The sequence below is a fragment of the Zingiber officinale genome, chromosome 3A (assembly GCF_018446385.1).
Source record: "Zingiber officinale cultivar Zhangliang chromosome 3A, Zo_v1.1, whole genome shotgun sequence".
Classification (NCBI taxonomy): Eukaryota; Viridiplantae; Streptophyta; class Magnoliopsida; order Zingiberales; family Zingiberaceae; genus Zingiber; species Zingiber officinale.
In genome coordinates this window covers 106,599,968-106,620,416 of record NC_055990.1, presented here as the reverse complement: position 1 = coordinate 106,620,416, position 20,449 = coordinate 106,599,968, and positions in this window count along the sequence as shown.

Below are 20,449 nucleotides of genomic sequence, written 5' to 3'. Positions count from 1 at the left end.
CCCTACAAGACTCTCGGTACAAGAAGAAGGAAAGGAAAACAAAATACAAGCACAAAGCTTACAATGAATGCAGAAAACCCTAACCCTAGCTTCTCTTCTTGCCTTTGATCCGCCTCTTGACTCGGAGAGCTTCCAAGAACCTTCAAGAACTGGCGATCACGAGCTTTGAGAGTGCTGTGGAGGAGCTGGCGAGAGATCTGGAGTGAATCGGTGAAGAGTTGCTGCAGCCAACGCACGCCTGCAGCTCAAATACGACGCAACGGTCGGATCCCGATCGATTCGAATATTCCCAATCGATCGGGGAGGCTTTGGATCGATCCACGGATCGATCCAGAGCGCCTCTGTGCTCTGGAAAAACGCCTGGATCAATCCACGGATCGATCCAGCGCTTATCGCGCAAAGCAGCCACGTCCCAATCGATCCACTGATCGATTTGGACATCTGGATCGATCCACGAATCGATCCAGAGGCTCTCTGTTCGCTAGGAAAGGCCTGGATCGATCCACTGATCGATCCAGCTCCTGGATCGATCCACTGATCGATCCAGCACTTGGTTTTTGCCCAAAACCAAGTCCCAAGCCTCTCAAACCAACATCCGGTCAACCTTGACCTGTTGATACATCATGCCTAGCATCTGGTCACTCCTTTGACCTGCTAGGACTTCCCACCAAGTGTCTGGTCAATCCCTTTGACCCACTTGGACTTTACTCGTCGTGCCAAGTATCCGGTCACTCTCTTGTCCTACTTGGACTTCCACCAGATGTCTGATCATCCTTGATCCATCTGGATTTTCCCTTGCCTGGCTTCACTCACCAGGACTTTCACCTGGCTTCACTCACCAGGTTTTCCTTCTGCCTAGCTTCACTCACTAGGACTTTCACCTAGCTTCACTCACCAGGATTTCCAATCTGCCTAGCTTCACTCACTAGGACTTTCACCTGGCTTCACTCACCAGGATTTCCAATCTGCCTAGCTTCACTCACTAGGGCTTTCCTTCTGCCTGGCTTCACTCACCAGGACTTTCACTTCTGCTGCCTAACATACCAGTTAGGACTTCCTAGTCAGGTATCCCTGATCAGAATCTCCCCACATGAACAACTGCACCTGCATTGTCCATGTGTCTACATGTATTGTCAAACATCGAAACTATGACCAAGACCCAAGCTTGGTCAACTCAGTCAACCTTGACCTAAAGGATATTGCACCAACAATCTCCCCCTTTTTGATGTTTGACAATACCTTTAAGTTAGGACCATTCTGAGTTAAGCTAGTCCCATAGCCTTAACTCCATTCATGCCAAAAGTATGAATGTTGGTTCCCTTCATTCTCCCCCTATGAGCTCCCCCATAGGTAATGAAAGCCTAGCTTAAACCACACATTCTCCCCCTATTGGCACACATCAACCCATCTTTGAGTACACATCAACCCATGCCTCAATTTTAGGCACACTTCAACAAATGCCCCATTGTTGAAAACTCTCCCCCTGAAGAGTTGCTCATCGTTGTTCACAACTTCACTCGTTGTGGTCAACACGATAATGAAGGTCCCATACCCTTCATTATCCTTAACCTTACATTCTCCCCCAATGTAGGCAAATGCCCATACTTGAGCATTATCCACTAGAACCCACTTGAACAATGAGGATATCCACTCCCAATTAAAGTTCAAACGCTCAACCTTGAGCATGTTCTTAACAGAAGGTTAACCACCTTCCAAGGTTCATGAAAAATAATTTTTCATGTCTTTAAAGAGTCCCTCCCCCTAAAGACATGGTGGTAACTTCTATCATTGCACCAACAATGACTTGGAATTCCTAAACCTTTAGGAAACCCAAATTTTAGAAGTTTTGAGGTTTAAATGTTCAATATTTGAAACAACCTCAACCTAAACTTCTACTTAGTCTTCGTTAACCAATCCATCCTTGTTTTCAACATGAAAACACCCTTTTTATGTATACAAATGTATTTTGAGGGGTTAGGAATGGTTACATTGACTAAAATAGGTTTAGAGTGCTGAAATCAGACCTTCCCAGCCAAAATCAGCGTCCTGGATCGATTGGAGTTGGGTTCCAATCGATTCAACCTATTTGAATCGATCCACTAATCGATTCAGGATGTGTGGATCGATCGGCTGATCGATCCAGTGAGCTTCTGCTCGCGAGAATTGCCTTCTGGATCGATCCACGGATCGATTCAGGCACTCCAATCGATCCATGGATCGATTGGAGCTCTGATAGTTGCTGAATTTCAAATTCAGCCAACTTCAGAAACCCCTAGAAAATTCTACAAAAATCTAAAAATCATGAAATTTCATGTAGACATTATTTAGGGCATATACTATCAAAGAAAAATAGTTTTCTATGAAACTACTTCATATTTTCAAAGATTGACACAAACTTGAAAACTTGCAAAAACCTTAGAGTTTTCTTCAAGTTTGTGTCTAACTATTCAATGGTGATTACTATCAAAAGATAGCCTTCACCAAGGTTTTTCAAAAATATTTTAAAAACATTTTAAAAACCAATATCCCATCATGTTCCTTGGGCTTAATGCACATGACTTGTACATTAGCTTTCCCAATGATGGGAAAACACATAACTATGTGTTTTGATGAACCTAAAAACTCAAAAGAATGCACTAAATCAACATCTTGAGCTTTGTTCATCATCCTAACATCTCACTTGTATCTAATGTGCACTAATCACATACAAGTCACCTTATAGTCTTTGTGAGATGTAGATTTTGGTTTTTGCCCTAATCTAGGGATCATGCATATCTATCTAGGCATTTTAGAAATATTAGACATCCACCTAGGATATCACTTGTCAATAAGTGTTATTAAATGCCATTTGTCCTTAATTACAAGGAATTAAATTTAACGCATGATTATGTTATGACATACATCAAAATAAAATAATTTTCAAAAGAAAAATATTCTATAACTACATGATGTATGAATGTCATGACATGGTATTTTTGGATTTTTCATAATAAAACATGAATACATGAATGCAAAACTAGACATGATGTCATGGCATATGATGGGCAAACAATCATGGCAAGATTTAACATAAATAAAATATACCTAGATTAACTATCTAAGTATCCTTAAAGTCTTAGCTAAACTTACAACTTAAACCTAGATTGCCCTAAAGTGCTTCAAGAGAATGCCAAAGCCTAAATTGGCATTTCTAATTTCCTTGATTTAATGTATGCCAATTGAAAATAAACATGTCCTCAAATGTTGGCATATTCCATTTTTCCTCAAGAGTGATTACATAAATCAAGGCCCGGATTGCCTTAAATTTCCAAGAGAATACCAAAATCCTAACTTGGTATTTCTCAAGGTTTTCCCAATTTGTGCCATTTTAAGATAAAATCAATTTTTCACCATTAGACACATTTTACTCTTTCAAGGAGTAATCAATAGGTCCATTTCATTTTCAAAGGTTAACTAAAACCTTGAAAATGCTCCTTGAGTGTCAATTTCCTCAAAGTTGGGTTAACTACCCTTCTAATCGGAGTTGACACTCTCTAACCCATCTATGGGGTAGAGAAGATGCTCCTAGGAACCCAACACCTATTGGTGCTCCTTGGATGCTCTAGGTACTCACTAGGGATAACTTTCCTAGATACCTTCCTAGTGACCTTGTTGGGCTTCTTAGAAGCCTTGGTCACATTTTCTAGGTCAACTCTAGGGATAGCCTCCCTTGTGACCTTGTTAGTGACTTTCTTAAACTTCTTAGAAGTCTTAGTCACTTTGGTTGCAAAGATACTTCTAGGGATATCTTCCCTTGTATCTTTGACTTGACCTCTAGACTTAGGGTTTGTTCCATAGCTATATGGAACCCTATGATAACTAGGCACATCCTTTTTAGCTTTGGGTTTGTATCCCAAACCTCTATAGCCATTGGATGACCTTTGTGCTCCTAGCCCTAGGTATTGCTCATTTTGCCCTTTAAGGATATTCTCCATCCTTATTAGGGTCTTTTCTAGTTTGTCAAGTCTTGACCTCAAGACTTGATTTTCTATCATTAAATCCTTAGGTTTTGGTCCATGAGCATTTTTGATCTTGGGCATGTGTCTATTTTCCTTAGTGTTCCCGCCCAAGTGTCTATCTACCTTCCTAACCTTAGGTTGGGTAGTTTTGGCATGTAGGGCCACATGTTTTTCCTTAAAGCCCTCATGCTTTCTATTCTTATGGTAAATTGCATTAAAATGATAAAAGTTAGAACTATCATGCTTTTCACCATAATGTAAGGGGTAGGCTCAATAAAAGATACCTTCTTCTTTACCTTGGACTCCCACTGTAACTCCTGAGCCTTGACCACCTTCTTCCCCTTGGGGCATTGACTTCGGTAATGCCCCTTTTGATTGCAAGAGAAGCATATAATATGCTCCTTGCTCTTCTTTGTGTTGGGGATGATCTCCTTGGGCTTCGCCTTGCCCTTTTGTGCCACTTGGCCCTTCTTCTTGGCCAATTTAGGGCACTTGCTCTTGTAGTGCCCATGTTCCCTACACTCAAAGCATATAATATGATTTTTATTTTTAATTGAAATATTTATACCTTTGCTTGTAGGGGTGGCATCTTTTCCTTTGGATCCGGAGGTAGAAGCTTCCTCTTGATCCGATCTTGATTCTCCTCCATTTGATTTTTCTTGACTCGTGGAGGTAGAAGCTTCTTCAATCTCTTCATCTCTTGACCCGGATGTAGAAGCTTCTCCTTCTTCTTGATCCGGCGTCACCAAGGATTGCTCCCCCTCAATCCTAGAGGTGGAGGCTTCATCATCTTGAATATGAAACAAGGAGTATGCTCCCTCCTTGTTCCCTTCGTTGCATTCCCTTGAGGATGAAGCTTCTTGGATTTCCTCTTCTTCGGAGGTTGAGCATCTCTCAACCTCGGAGCCCTCCTCTTGGTCTTGCTCCAAAGAGTCACCCTCTCTGGATACTTCTTGCTCTTGTACAGTGGAGGGGATCTCTTCATGAAGCTTGGCCAATTTGCTCCATAATTCCTTTGCATCTTCAAATTCTCCAATTTTGCAAAGGATGGTGCTTGGCAATAAATTTACCAAGAGCTTGGTCACTTTGTCATTTGCCTCGCACCTTTGGACTTACTCCGGGCTCCATTTGTTTTTCTTTAGAACTTTGCCCTTTGAATTTCTTGGAGCCTTGAAGCCTTCCATTAGAGCAAACCATTGCTCTATCTCCATCATAAGAAAATTTTCGATTCTTGATTTCCAAGAATCGAAACTCGTAGAAGTGTATGGTGGAGCCACCCTTGTGTCAAATCCAAGCCCATCTTGGAATTGCATCTTGAAGTTGAGCTTGATAAAGTCTTGAACTTGAAGAATTTGCTCCAACTTCTTCACCCTCTAGCTTTTCTTGATATGTTTGCCCCTTCCGGCGGTGATTCCGGTGAAGAGCAACCTTGCTCTGATATCACTTGTTAGGACCAAAAGTAGCTAGAGGGGGGGGGGGGTGAATAGCTCGTCGCGTTCGCTCGGTGCTTGGCGTTGCTTGTTTCTTCAAGAATATGCAGCGGAAAATACAGAAACAAATACAACCACGCTAACACTAGGATTTTACTTGGTATCCACCTCCAGAGGAGGTGACTAATCCAAGGATCCACACCACGCACACACCCTCCACTATGAAACACTCCTTTTCGGTAACTACCGAGGGCGGAGAAGCCCTATAAGACTCTCGGTACAAGAAGAAGGAAAGGGAAACAAAATACAAGCACAAAGCTTACAATGAATGCAGAAAATCCTAACCCTAGCTTCTCTTCTTGCCTTTGATCCGCCTCTTGACTCGGAGAGCTTCCAAGAACCTTCAAGAACTGGCGATCACGAGCTTTGAGAGTGCTGTGGAGGAGCTGGCGAGAGATCTGGAGTGAATCGGTGAAGAGTTGCTGCAGCCAACGCACGCCTGCAGCTCAAATACGACGCAACGGTCGGATCCCGATCGATTCGAATATTCCCAATCGATCGGGGAGGCTTTGGATCGATCCACGGATCGATCCAGAGCGCCTCTGTGCTCTGGAAAAACGTCTGGATTGATCCACGGATCGATCCAGCGCTTATCGCGCAAAGCAGTCGCGTCCCAATCGATCCACTGATCGATTTGGACATCTGGATCAATCCACGAATCGATCCAGAGGCTCTCTGTTCGCTAGGAAAGGCCTGGATCGATCCACTAATCGATCCAGCTCCTGGATCGATCCACTGATCGATCCAGCACTTGGTTTTTGCCCAAAACCAAGTCCCAAGTCTCTCAAACCAACATCCGGTCAACCTTGACCTGTTGATACATCATGCCTAGCATCTGGTCACTCCTTTGACCTGCTAGGACTTCCCACCAAGTGTCTGGTCAATCCCTTTACCCACTTGGACTTTACTCGTCGTGCCAAGTATCCGGTCACTCTCTTGTCCTACTTGGACTTCCACCAGATGTCTGATCATCCTTGATCCATCTGGATTTTCCCTTGCCTGACTTCACTCACCAGGACTTTCACCTGGCTTCACTCACCAGGATTTCCTTCTGCCTAGCTTCACTCACTAGGACTTTCACCTGGCTTCACTCACCAGGATTTCCAATCTGCCTAGCTTCACTCACTAGGACTTTCACCTGGCTTCACTCACCAGGATTTCCAATCTGCCTAGCTTCACTCACTAGGGCTTTCCTTCTGCCTGGCTTCACTCACCAGGACTTTCACTTCTGCTGCCTAACATACCAGTTAGGACTTCCTAGTCAGGTATCCCTGATCAGAATCTCCCCACATGAACAACTGCACCTGCATTGTCCATGTGTCTACATGTATTGTCAAACATCGAAACTATGACCAAGACCCAAGCTTGGTCAACTCAGTCAACCTTGACCTAAAGGATATTGCACCAACAGTTATGACCCTCGATCCCCTATGTGGTTGTGTGTGTTGTTGTAATTCATAATACGGCCTGCGTGTCGTACTTTCATCCCTTTTATTCCTATTGTAATTTAGACTACACTCGAATGTAACTCGAGTTTCTTTAGTTGCTGTAATGTACAAATTACAAAGAAATCAGTCTACTAGACGATGGGTGAAAAGGAAGGAAGAACAACAACACACGGCGATAAAGGGAGCGCTTGGAGAAACTGCTTTGACCTAGGTGGACTCATCACTCTTCTCATTGGCTTGAGAAGATCGTAGTTTATGGGGGCGATAACCGTGTCACGTTTTGATTTATGCATAAATGTGTGATGTGTGCTATGTGATGTATTTGATACATGTTTAGTTTAAAAGATTAGGTTTTTTTAATATATGCCTACCAAAAGTTTAATACTCACTTCTGGCTCGATTAATTGTAGTCAGGTTTTGCCAAAGCAAAGTAACTCAATTTATCTTGCTAGAGTGTGACTGGACAATTGTGATGTCCGAATATTAAACTTTGGGTACAACTTAAGTTGTCTCACTTAGATTGAGAATTTAAAGGCACATCCCATAAGATGGAATTCAAATTGTACTAATCTTGGGCAATTAGCCAAAGCTAACTCAAGATGAGTTATAATATGAATTTCATAAGATGGGCAAAACGAATAAATAGTCTTGTTCATCTCGCTATACAAGAGTTGCATTTGATGCAATTGGTATATGATGCCTACCTACATTATACGAGTCTTGGGCGATTAGCCAAAGCTAACTCAAGATGAGTATAATAAGGATCTTATCCCACATGAATGTCATTACGATTGGATTTGGAGCTAGTAGTGTGGGTAAAACCACAACCATGATTCGCTCCTACCAAGCTTTACAATTCAGTGGGAGCATCATTTAATTAAAGGCCTAATTAAATGATTGATATATGATACTAAGTTCTGCATTATGTTGTTGTAGATAACCATGTCGTCAAACACGTCGAACACTCTCTCTCTGTAATCTGTCCTTGATAAGGATAAACTCAATGGAGCTAACTTCCTGGACTGGTACAGAAACTTGAGAGTAATTCTCAAGCAAGAATGAAAACTGTACGTCCTAGAGCAACCCATTCCTGAGGCACCCCCTGCTACTGCTACTAGAGCTAATATGGATGCTTACAAGAAGCATCAAGATGATGCATTAGATGTGTCATGCCTTATGCTCGCCACCATGAACTCTGAGCTTCAGAAGCAACATGAGAACATGGATGCTTATGATATGGTTGAACACCTTAGACAACTATATCAAGGATAAGAAAGGCATGAGAGATTTGAGATCTCTAAAGCGATGTTTCAATGCAGAATGCAAAAAGGAGGTCCCGTAGGATCATATGTACTCAAAATGATTGGGTATGTAGAAAACCTACAGCGGTTGGGATTTCCACTAGGCCAAGAATTGACCACTGATCTTATCTTGCAGTCTTTGCCCGATAGCTATTGTCAATTTGTCATGAACTACAACATAAATGAAATTGATAAACCATTGCCTGAGATGTTGAGCATGTTAAGAACTGCTGAACTAAACCTTAAGAAGGCAAAGCCTAGTTCCATTCTAATGGCGTCTAAAGGCAAAGGCAAGTGGAAGCCTAAAAGTAAGGGTAAGACCCAAGCCAAAGGCAAGGGTAAGGCTCATGCACTGAAACCTAAAGGTGAGGTTGCTAAGGAAGGAACCTGCTTCCACTGTGGTGAGAGCGGACACTGGAAGAGGAACTGCAAAGTTTACCTAGAGGAACTGAAACGGAAGAGAAGTGAAACTTCTGCCTCAGGTATATATGTTATAGAAGTCAATCTATCTATTTCTTCTTCATGGGTATTAGATACCGGATATGCATCTCACATTTGTACTAATGTGCAGGGGCTGAGAAATAGTAGAGATTGACAAAGGGTGAAGTGGACCTACGAGTAGGCAATGGTGCAAGAGTTGTTGCTGTTGCTGTAGGAACATATTCTTTATCTTTGCCCACTGGGTTTTTTTAGAACTAGACGAGTGCTGTTATATGCTCACTTTGACAAAGAACATTATCTCTGTTTCTTGTTTGGACAAGAAAGACTTTTCATTTGTAATAAAGGACAAATGTTATTCCATTTATTTCAATGATATGTTTTATTGTAGTGCACCTCTTATGAATGAGCTCTATGTTCTAGACTTTGAAAACCCAATCTATAACATAAATACCAAACGGTTCAAATCTAATGATTTGAACCAAACATATCTCTAGCATTGTCGCCTAGGTCACATAAATGAGAGTCGCATATCCCAACTCCATAAGGATGGACTTTTGGACTCATTTGATTTTGAATCATATGAGACATGCAAATCTTGTCTTTAAGGCAAGATGACAAAGACTCCATTTAGTGGACACAACGAAAGGGCTAATGATCTGTTAGGACTCATACATACAGATGTATGTGGCCCTTTCAGAATAACAGTTAGAGGAGGCTATTATTACTTCATTACCTTCACTGACGATTTCAGTAGATACGACTATGTGTATCTGATAAGACATAAGTCAGAATCCTTTGAAAAGTTCAAAGAATTCAAGAATAAAGTAAAAAACCAACTTGGTAAGAGTATTAAGATGCTTCGATCAGATCGAGGTGGGGAATACCTTAGCCAAGAGTTTCATGACAATCTCATTGAGTGTGAGATCATATCTCAACTCACTCCACCTGGAACACCACAATGGAATGGTATATCAGAAAGGAGAAATTGTACTTTATTAGATATGATACGATCGATGATGAGCCATACAGATCTTCCTACTTCCTTATGGGGACATGCTCTAGAGACGACCGCTTTCACACTTAACCGAGTTCCATTCAAGGTCGTCATAATACACCATATACAATATGGACAGGGAAGAGTTCCAAGATGTCTTTTATGAAGATTTGGGGTTGTGAGGCTTACGTTCGACGACAAGTCTCAGACAAACTTGGACCCAAATCAGACAAGTGTTATTTTGTAGGATATCCCAAGGAAACAAAGGGATATTATTTCTATAATCCCACAGAAGGTAAGGTGTTTGTTGCCAGAACTGGTGTCTTTCTAGAAAGTGAATTTATTTCTATAAAGACTAGTGGGAGTGAAGTCGATCTTGAAGAAATTCAAGACTCACAAACTAGCACCGACGCCTTGATAGACATTGAACAGGCACCACAAGAAGTTATGGAACAACAACCTGTTCAAGTAGCACATGCTCTACGCAGATCTGATAGGACCCGTCGTCAACCTGAGAGATATTCATTTCTCTTGTCTGACCACGGTGATATAGAGCTTATTAGTCTTGATGAGCCTACATCTTATTTGTGTTAGTTAGAGCCCTAGAGCTTATCATTTGATGATTGTATTATGGACTTGTATCATATTCTTATATAAATAAAGGTATTTGTTTTTGGTTATTATACTTGTATTGGTACTAAATAAACTAAGTATAATAGCGTCCTTGAGTAGAAGGTTCTTACCTATATCAATCGATTGGTTGAATCGATAGTGAGATGATATAGGGAACACTACTCTTAATCATTCCTAGTCGAGTATTAACATTCAGGGACAATGTTAATGCAATAAGACTAGCATGTAGGTCAACTCGATGACTTGATCTCACAAGTCATGGATATAGAGATATCAAGTTGACACATGGATATAAATTGGAGAATGTATACTGAATAACCCGCCATGAGAAAGTATCATGGATCGTTATATGAGTGTCATATACTTTCTCATGTGGCTATTAGTATGACTACTAGTCCTTAGACCTGAAGTCATTATGGTTCCCTACATTAGGAGTTATGTACTTTGGTTTCGTCAAACGTCACCCGTAACTGGGTGGACTATAAAGGCGATTACTGGGTATGTAACGAATTATGCAGAGGGATATGAGTGATGTAGATGGGATCTATCCCTCCTATATGACGGGAGAGACATCGATATTCTTGATAGAGTGAGACCACGAAGTGCATGGTCATGCCCAAATGAGTCAATATGAGATATTGAGCTCATTTGATTAAGTGAGTCTACTTGGAGTTCAAGATTTAGATTGATTAGAGGATGTCACGGTCTATGCCTCATATTGATCAATCTAGATGTCTAAGATAGAAGGACAATGTCATATATTGTGAGGAGTCACAATTAGTAGTCACAAGGTGATGTTGGATCTCAACATTCTTATAACTTGGGTAGTAATAATGTGTTGCTAAATACCGCTCATTATTTATGCTTCTAAAAGGGTTTAGGAGCATTGCCAACGTTATAAGAACTTATAGGGTCACACACAAAGGACAATTAGATGGAGATTAGGTTTATATGATGAACCAAGAGGATTAGATTCATGTGATGAATCAAATTAGATTAAGAGTAATCCTAATTGAACTAATTGAGTTGGACTCAAGTTGATTCATGTGTTCAATGAGTCTAATTTAGATTATGACTCATTGAATCAATTTAATTAAATGAATTAGATTCATTATATTAAATTGGCTTGAATCAAATGGTTGGATCAGATCAACCATGAGAGTTATAATGTCAAGTTTGACTTGACTTGAGTGGAAGAGGAAAAGTCAAGTTTGACTTGACTTTATGCTATATCATTTGTGAGTTGGCATTAAGTGACCAATAATGGTGTTACACATCATCATGTTTAGAACATGTGTGTGCCACCTCATGGAGGTTACAAATCTCCTTCTCTTTAATGGCCACATTAAATGGGAATGGAGGTTACAACTCCAAATGGTGGCTGGCCACTTTTGATTTGCAAGTGAATGCAATTTAAGGCATTCATTCTCATTCACATCATCTTCTTCCTCAAGCTCTCAACCTTTCTCCCTCTCCTCTTTTGGCCGAACCTTACCAGGGTGCTAGCACACCTTTGTGTTAGGTTTCTCCACCTATTTGTTCGTGTGGATACGTGTAGAGGATTGTCTACTTTGATAATCTTGAGATCCGACACTTTTGGACGAGCGGGATTGCGAAGGGCAACGCATCAAGGGTAAAAGGCTCTTCTCCTAGTGTAGATCTAGGTTTTAGTAAACTCGTACTGGAATTTTTGTTTAATTTTACTTCGTACGGATCCGGTGACGGGGCTATCGGGGTTTTCGCGATGCGAAAAAGCGGTTTTCGCGGCCTGAAAAACCTAACAGTGGTATCAGAGCCACGTGCGAAGTCTTGTACGAGTTTAGTTTGCATTTTTATGAAAAATGTAAGTTCTATAATTTTCTGTAAATTTAGGTTTTTTATGGTTTTTATGAGTATTTTTCTCGTAGAAGCGAATCACAAGTGTTTCGACACTTGTAGGCTTCGACTACCGAGAAGGTTTTTTCGAAACGGCAAGGTTTCATCCCAAATCTTTTTGGGACAGCGGGTTAAGGCGTTGTAGGATCACTAAGGAACACTCGCGATGGTTAGATCGCGGGTAGGGGCGCTGCCCCTGGCCCCGCAAGGGGATTCGTTCTGCGATTGCACCCGAAAATTGCTAATCGAGACCGCCGAGAATTTTTGCTTATAATAATTGTAAAAAATAGTATTAAAATTACAAAAAATTATGAAAATTACATAATTTAGAATTATGTATAATTTGTGATGGTCATGGCCCAAAAAGACCCAATCTGATTCGAAATGTGTTGTAATTCATAATACGGCCTGCGTGCCGTCATGTGATGTGCGTGTTGTATATTTGATTCGTGACCTACGTGTCGTGCTTTTCTCTATTTTATATTCTTGTTGTAAATTAGTTTAGACTCAAATGTAACTCAAGTTTCAAAAATTGTAATGTACAAAATTAGAGCGGTGGAAGGTCCACTTGAGACGGAGTTACGAGGAGGGCGCGAGCAACACAAGGTGGTCAAAGGGAGGAGCTTGAGAAGCTGTTGACCTTAGGTTGACCATCCGATCTTCTCATTGGCTTGAAAAGATCGTAGTAGGGCCATGACTAATCACAAATAATTTAATTAATTGCTTGAGTGTATGTGATGCATAATTAGTAATTAATTAGTGCCTAAACGATTAGATTAGATCTAAATCGTGTACAAGATGCACCCTCTCGATTATATTAGATCTCAATCGCGTCAACTCAAATGCCTACCGTGCCGTGATACCTATCACTACCTCGATCATATGTGTTGTTGAATCTGCCAAAGCAGAGCAACACATATTATCTTGGTAGGGTACGGAGGGACAATTTTAGTCCCACCTATCAACACATGGGTGAGTATAGACTCAATTTGATTGAGTACAACTAGTTAAATCGAGTTTAACTGTAGGCATTCTTCCAACGGTTGGAAAGATAGGACATAAATCACATTTATATTAATTCTTGGGCATATTATTCAAAGCTAACTCAAGTTTTAATATAACTGCGGATAATGATCCTATAAACAAGAGTTGTATAGAGATGTAATTGCTAAATCGTTACCTACCGATCATACTAAGTCTTGGGCGTTTTAGCCAAAGCTAACTCAAGGGTTAGTATGATGTGGATCTTGTCCCACATGAGTTATAGAATTCAGTGGGAGCATCATTTAGTTAAGGGCCTAATTAAATGATTAAAAGAATATGATATATACTTTCTGCTTTAATTTCTGTTGTAGATTACCATGACGTCGAATACAAACTCTTTCTCCCTGCGTTCTGTCCTTGAGAAGGACAAGCTCAACGGAGCAAATTTCCTGGACTGGTACAGAAGAATGTAAATTGTACGTTCTGGAGCAGCCCATTTCGGAGGCTCCTCCTGCCAATGCCACGCGAGCAGACAAAGATGCTTACAAGAAGCATCAAGATGACGCATTAGATGTGTCCTGTCTAATGCTTGCGACCATGAACTCTGAGCTTCAGAAGCAACACGAGTTGATGGGTGCTTACGATATGGTTGAACATATTCGTCAACTGTATCAAGGACAAGCGAGGCATGAGAGATTTGAGATCTCAAGGGCACTATTTCAGTGCAAGATGTCAGATGGGGCTCCCGTAGGCCCATATGTACTCAAAATGATTGGGTACATAGAAAACCTACAGAGGTTGGGGATCCCGCTTGGCCAAGAGCTGGCCACTGACCTGATCTTGCAATCCTTGCCGGATAGCTATAGTCAATTCATTCTAAACTACAACATGAACGAAATTGACAAGCCACTGCCCGAGCTGCTTAGTATGTTAAGAACTACTGAGCTCAACCTTAAGAAGGTTAAGCCCAACTCTGTTCTGATGGTTCAGAAACATAAGGGCAAGGGCAAGCCCAAAGGCAAGGGAAAGTCCCAATCCAAGGGCAAAGGCAAGACACTGAAGCCTAAAGGAGGGGTCGCCAAGGATGCTACCTGCTTCCACTGCGGTCAGACCGGGCATTAGAAGAGGAACTGCAAGGTGTACCTAGAAGATCTTAAGAAGAAGCGAAGTGAGACTTCCACTTCAGGTATATATGTTATAGAAGTCAATCTATCTATTTCTTCATCATGGGTATTAGATACCGGATGTGCTTCTCACATTTGTAATAATGTGCAGGCGCTGAGAAATAGCAGGGCATTGGCAAAGGGCGAGGTGGACCTACGCGTAGGCAATGGAGCACGGGTTGCTGCTATTGCTGTAGGGACTTATTTTCTATCTTTGCCCTCTGGGCTTGTACTAGAGTTGGATGATTGTTGTTATGTGCCTGCTTTAACTAAAAACATAATTTCAGTTTCTTGTTTGGACAAGAAAGGTTTCTCTTTTATAATAAAGGACAAATGTTGTTCTGTTTATTTAAAAGATATGTTCTATTGTAGTGCACCTCTGATGAACGGACTCTATATTCTAGACCTTGAAAGCCCTATCTATAACATAAATACCAAGAGGTTCAAGTTAAATGACATGAACCAAACCTATCTCTGGCACTGTCGCTTAGGTCATATAAATGACAAGCGCTTATCCCAGCTCCATAAGGATGGTTTGCTGGACTCATTTGATTTTGAATCTTATGAGACGTGCGAGTCATGCCTACTAGGCAAGATGACTAAGACTCCCTTTAGTGGGCACAGCGAAAGAGCGACTGATTTGTTAGGACTTATACATAGTGATGTATGTGGCCCTTTCAATATCGCTGCTAGAGGCAGTTATAGGTACTTCATCACATTTACTGATGACTTCAGTAGATATGGTTATGTGTACTTGATGACACATAAGTCTGAATCCTTTGAAAAGTTCAAAGAATTCAAGAATGAAGTACAAAACCAGCTTGGCAAGAGTATTAAGATACTTCGATCAGATCGAGGTGGAGAATACCTTAGCCATGAGTTTCGTGACTATCTAGCTGAGTGTGGGATTCTATCCCAACTCACTCCTCCTGGAACACCACAGTGGAATGGTGTATCCGAAAGGAGGAACCGTACTCTATTAGATATGGTACGGTCTATGATGAGTCACACAGATCTTCCTACATTTCTTTGGGGCTATGCTCTAGACACGACAGCTTTTATACTCAACCGAGTTCCATCCAAGGCCGTAATAAAGACACCATATAGGATATGGACTAGGAGAGATGCCCAGGTGTCTTTTATGAGGATTTGGGGTTGTGAGGCTTACGTTAGACATTAAGTCTCAGACAAATTAAGACCTAAATCCGACAAGTGCTACTTTATTGGATATTCCAAGGAAACTAAGAGATATTACTTCTACATTCCCAATCATCATAAGGTAGTTGTGGCAAAGACTGGGGTCTTTCTAGAAAGGGACTTTGTTTCTAGAAAGACTAGTGGGAGTACGTTCGATCTTGAAGAAGTTCAAGATGCGGACCATAGCACTAAAGTCTCGATGGAAATTGAACTGGAACCACAAAGTGTTGTGGATGATGTTGTTCCACAAAGAGTTGAGGAACAACAACCAGTTCAAGTAGACATACCTCTTCGCAGGTTTGATAGGGTACGTCGTCAGCCTGAGAGATACACGTTTCTCTTGTCTGACCATGATGACGTTGTGCTCATAGAGGATGAGCCCACCTCATATCAGGAAGCTGTGATGAGACCAGATTCCGAGAAATGGCTAGAAGCCATGAGATCCGAGATGGAATCCATGTACACTAACCAAGTATGAACTTTGGTTGATCCACCTGAAGGGGTAAAACTTATTGGGTGTAAGTGGGTCTTTAAGAGAAAGATTGACATGGATGGACTTATCTATAAGGGTCGCTTGGTAGCTAAAGGTTTCAAGTAGATTCATGGTATTGACTATGATGAAACCTTTTCTCCAGTAGCGATGTTTAAGTCCATTCGGATCATGCTTGCTATTGCAGCATACCATGACTATGAGATATAGCAGATGGATGTCAAAACCGCGTTTCTGAATGGAAACCTACTCGAGGATGTGTACATGACACAACCTGAGGGTTTTGTAGATCCACAACATACTAGTAGAGTATGCAAGCTGCATAGGTCCATTTATGGACTAAAGCAAGCTTCTCGGAGCTGGAATCTTTGATTCGATGATGCGATCAAACAGTTTGATTTCATCAAGAATGAAGATGAACCTTGTGTCTTCAAGAAGGTTGTAGGGGACATAGTTGTCTTCCTCATATTGTATGTCGATGACATACTACTCATTGGGAAGGACATCCCTTTGCTTCAGTCTGTCAAGACCTGGCTAGGGAGTTGCTTCTCAATGAAGGACTTAGGTGAAACATCTCACATTCTAGGCATATAGATCTATAGAGATAGATCTAAGAGATTGCTTAGCCTAAGTCAGAGTACATATATTGACAAGGTACTCCTTCGGTTTGCCATGCAAAACTCCAAGAAGGGATTTCTGCCGATATCACATGGCGTGAGTCTTTCGAAGACTCAAGGTCCCTCTTCTAGAGAGGAGAGAGACCGCAAGGATCAGATCCCTTATGCCTTAGCCATAGGATCTATCATGTACGTCATGCTATGTACTCGACCTGATGTCTCGTATGCTTTGAGCATGACGAGCAGATACTAGTCAGATCCAGGTGAAAGTCACTGGATAGCGGTCAAGAATATTCTTAAGTACTTAAGAAGGACTAAAGAATATTTCTTGATATATAGAGGCGATGACGAGCTAGCTGTAAAGGGTTACAGTGATGCCAGCTTCCAAACCGATCAGGATGATTATCGATCACAGTCAGGGTTTGTGTTTTGCATTAATGGTGGTGCTGTGAGCTAGAAGAGTTCGATGCAGGACATAGTCGCTGATTCTACGATAGAGGCCGAGTACATTGCTGCATCAGAGGAAGCAAAGGAGGCAGTTTGGATCCGCAAGTTCATCACTGAACTTGGGGGGTTCCTAGTATCGCTGACCCTATTGAGCTCTATTGTGACAACAATGGAGCTATAGCACAGGCTAAGGAACCTCGCTCACACCAGCGGACCAAACACATACTACGACGCTTCCATCTCATTCGAGAGATTATCGAGAGAGGAGATGTGAAGATTTGCAGAGTACCTACAGAGGCTAACATCGCAGATCCCTTGACCAAGGCTTCGGCACAAAGGAAGCATGATGGTCACACAAGGTCATTGGGGCTTAGAGCCTACACTGATTGGCACTAGTGCTAGTGGGAGATTGTTAGTTAGAGCTCTAGAGCCAATCATTTGATGATTGTATTATGGACTTGTTGTATCATATTCTTATATAAATAAAGGCATTTATTTTTTGTTATTATACTTACTTGTATTGGTGCCAAATAAACTAAGTATAATAGCGTCCTTGAGTAGAAGGTTCTTACCTATATCAATCGATTGGTTGAATCGATAGTGAGATGATATAGGGAACACTACTCTTAATCATTCCTAGTCGAGTATTAACATTCAGGGACAATGTTAATGTAATAAGACTAGCATGTAGGTCAACTCGATGACTTGATCTCACAAGTCATGGATATAGAGATATCAAGTTGACACATGGGTATGCATTGGAGAATGTATACTGAATGACCCGCCATGAGAAAGTATCTTGGATCGTTATATGAGTATCATATACTTTCTCATGTGGCTATTAGTATGACTACTAGTCCTTAGACCTGAAGTCACCATGGTTCCCTACATTAGGAGTATGTACTTTGGTTTCGTCAAACGTCACCCGTAACTGGGTGGACTATAAAGGCGATTACTGGGTATTTAACGAATTATGCAGAGGGATGTGAGTGATGTAGATGGGATCTATCCCTCCTATATGACGGGAGAGACATTGATATTCTTGATAGAGTGAGACCATGAAGTGCATGGTCATGCCCAAATGAGTCAATATGAGATATTGAGCTCATTTGATTGAGTGAGTCTACTTGGAGTTCAAGATTTAGATTGATTAGAGGATGACACAGTCTATGCCTCATATTAATTAATCTAAATGTCTAGGATAGAAGGACAATGTCATATATTGTGAGGAGTCACAATTAGTAGTCACAAGGTGATGTTGGATCTCAACATTCTTATAACTTGGGTAGTAATGATGTGTTGCTAGATACCGCTCATTACTTTTGCTTCTAAATGGGTTTAGGAGCATTGCCAATGTTATAAGAACCTATAGGGTCACACACAAAAGACAATTAGATGGAGATTAGGTTCATATGATGAACCAAGAGGATTAGATTCATGTAATGAATCAAATTGGATTAAGAGCAATCCTAATTGAACTAATTGAGTTAGACTCAAGTTGATTCATATGTTCAATGAGTCTAATTTAGATTATGACTCATTGAATCAATTTAATTAAATGAATTAGATTCATTATGTTAAATTGACTTGAATCAAATGGTTGGATTAGATCAACCATGGGAGTTATAATGTCAAGTTTGACTTGACTTGAGAGGAAGAGGAAAAGTCAAGTTTAACTTGACTTTATGCCACATCATTTGTGAGTTGGCATTAAGTGGCCAATAATGGTGTTACATATCATCATGTTTGGAACATGTGTGTGCCACCTCATGGAGGTTACAAATCTCCTTCTCTTTAATGACCACATTAAATGGGAATGGAGGTTACAACTCCAAATGGTGGCCGACCACTTTTGAATTGCAAGTGAATGCAATTCAAGGCATTCATTCTCATTCACATCATCTTCTTCCTCAAGCTCTCAACCTTTCTCCCTCTCCTCTTTTGGTCGAACCTTACCAAGGTGCTAGCACACCTTTGTGTTAGGTTTCTCCACCTATTTGTTCGTGTGAATACGTGTAGAGGATTGTCTACTTTGACAATCTTGATATTCGACACCTTTGGACGAGCGGGATTGCGAAGGGCAACGCATCAAGGGTAAAAGGCTCTTCTCCTAGTGTAGATCTAGGTTTTAGTAAACTCGTACTCGAATTTTTGTTTTATTTTACTTCGCACGGATCCGGTGACGGGGCTTTTAGGGTTTCCGCGACACGAAAAAGCGGTTTTCGCGGCCCGAAAAACCCAACAATTTGGAAGCTGTACAGGGCCTAGATTCTGAGAAATGGCTAGAGGCCATGAGATCCGAAATGGAATCCATGTACACTAACTAAGTATGGACTTTGATTGATCCACCTGAAGGGATCAAACCCATTGAGTGTAAGTGGGTCTTCAAAGTGAAGATTGACATGGATGGGCATAAGCATACCTATAAAGGTAGATTGGTAGTTAAAGGTTTCAAGTAAATTCATGGTATAGACTATGATGAAACTTTTTCACCAGTTGCAATGCTTAAGTCCATTCAGATTTTACTTGCTATTGCAGCTTACTATGATTATGAGATCTGGCAGATGGATGTCAAAACCACATTTCTTAACGGAAATCTAGTCGAGGATGTGTACATGACACAACCTGAGGGGTTTGTAGATCCAAAGCACGCTGGAAAGGTTTGTAAGTTGCAAAGATCCATTTATGGATTAAAGCAAGCTTCTAGAAGTTGGAATCTTCGATTCGATGATGCGATCAAAACGTTTGGTTTCATCAAGAATGAAGATGAACCTTGTGTCTATAAGAAGGTTAGTGGGAGCACATTCATCTTTCTCATATTGTATGTGGATGACATACTTCTCATTGGAAATGATATCCCTACTCTTCAGTCAGTGAAGACTTGGTTTGGGAATTATTTTTCAATGAAAGACTTAGGTGAAGCAGCCTATGTTTTAGGCCTTAAGATCTATAGAGATAGATCTAAAAGATTACTTGGCCTAAGCCAGAGTACATACATTGACAAGGTGCTTAAACGTTTTTCCATGGAGAATTCCAAGAAGGGATTCTTGCCTATGTCACATGGTGTGAGTCATTCGAAGACTCAATGTCCCTCTTCTAAGGTAGAAAGGGACCGCATGGATCAGATTTCTTATGCATCAGCTATAGGGTCTATCATGTACGCCATGCTTTGTACTCGCCCAGATGTCTCATATTCTTTAAGCATGATGAGCAGATACCAGTCAGATCTAGGTGAAGGTCACTTGACAGCAGTCAAGAATATTCTTAAGTACTTGAGAAGGACTCAAGATTATTTCTTGATCTTTGGAGGCGATGAAGAGCTTGTTGTAAAGGGTTACACCGATGCTAGCTTCCAAACAGATAAGGATGAT